Source organism: Monopterus albus, unplaced genomic scaffold (genome assembly GCF_001952655.1).
Source record: "Monopterus albus unplaced genomic scaffold, M_albus_1.0 scaffold1122.1, whole genome shotgun sequence".
Taxonomy (NCBI): Eukaryota; Metazoa; Chordata; class Actinopteri; order Synbranchiformes; family Synbranchidae; genus Monopterus; species Monopterus albus.
Genome location: NW_018129000.1, coordinates 1 through 1,423, shown reverse-complemented (window position 1 = coordinate 1,423; position 1,423 = coordinate 1). Strand labels below are relative to the sequence as shown.

General features: G+C 39.7%; 1 long non-coding RNA gene across 1 annotated transcript; it reads right to left on the bottom strand.

The window, feature by feature from the left end:
* Nucleotides 1–544: 544 nt before the first annotated feature.
* Nucleotides 545–1,417, bottom strand: LOC109953733 (uncharacterized). The gene is made up of 3 exons (XR_002273966.1): nucleotides 1,213–1,417; nucleotides 981–1,082; nucleotides 545–734 (listed from the first exon to the last, which is right to left on the bottom strand). It is a non-coding gene; the product is annotated as an uncharacterized LOC109953733 (long non-coding RNA).
* Nucleotides 1,418–1,423: the final 6 nt, after the last annotated feature.

Sequence of the window (1,423 nt, the reverse complement as noted above, 5' to 3'; positions counted from 1 at the left end):
TCAAAATAATCTCGGCCTTTAAAAAGAACCCAAACTTACAGGACTTACTGGTCAGGGCCAAGTTACCTCCTACCCGGGCTAAAGCTTCCCAACCCACCGAACCACCAATAGTAACTAACCACCAAACCGGCACCCGTTTTTTCACACAATCAGGACTTACCTTGGCAGCAACCAATTCGGTTTACCTCATCTACTGTGATAAATGTGGGATGCAATATGTAGGTGAAACCAAAAATTCAATTAAAACCAGAATGTGGGCTCACCGTCATAACATTAAGTGTGGCCGAAAAACGGACACAAGACTGGTCCAACACTTCCAGCAGCATGGCCTGAAGAGCCTCAGGGTCATAGCGCTGGAAAACAGAGCAGGCTGGTCCAAGGGCCAACGACTAAGAGCAGAGCAGATTTGGATTGAGAGACTCCACTGCAGGTATCCATTTGGACTCAACCAGGACTAAAACAAAAGGGAGAAATAAATAAACGCACACACAAAAGGAAGAGGAGAAAAAGGAGAAAACCAGAAAAATACCAAACAAGCAACAAGCACAAAATCATAATTTAACAGGCCTAAGGCCCAACTCAATAAACTTAATAAATATCTAATTAATCATTATAAGATAACCAAGTAAGAAAAGGACAGACCTACCAAACATGGAACCAAAAAAGGAATGGAGAGAGAGTACGTCTTCAATCAAGGCTGGGGGGTGAACTCCATTGGACCAAGACTCCCTTACCTCCAAAAAAGAACAAATATATACTTTAATGGTTTATTACTTCTATATATTATTATGATTTCTACATTATCATAACTTCTATATTATTACTACTATATAGTGCATGAGAAAGAATATATATAAAATCACCTGTAACTAAACTAATTTGTACAAAAGATATAGAAACTCTGGAAAATTGTATTAAATACTACATGTTTATATTTCTAAACCAATAAAAATATTAAGAGGAGAAAAAATGGCACATACCTGAATGAAGATGACTTGATCCAAGGGCAACCCAGCCCACCCACGAAGGGTCACTAACTCTGACAGGTCACAGCCATTCTCTCCTCTATTTTCCTGGGAAACCTATTAAACACAAAACGTGAAATAGACCCTCACAGACCAACCAATTAAAAGGAAATTAAGTAATACACACCCCCCAAATTATGAGACAAACATGAAAGGGATCCTACAGAATGAGTTAACAAACACTTACCGGAGCAAATACACCTGACAAGCCCCAGCCATTCTCCTCTCCGCCCCTTCCTCCTTAAACCTATCGTGCACAAGCATAAGAGACAAACACATAAAAGAGATCTCACAGAACAGTTAACAAACACTTACCTTATCAAGTCCCAGCCAGTCTCTTCTCTCTGCTGTTATCTGCCCACTCCTCCTTTAACCTATTAAACACAAAAATAGGAGAC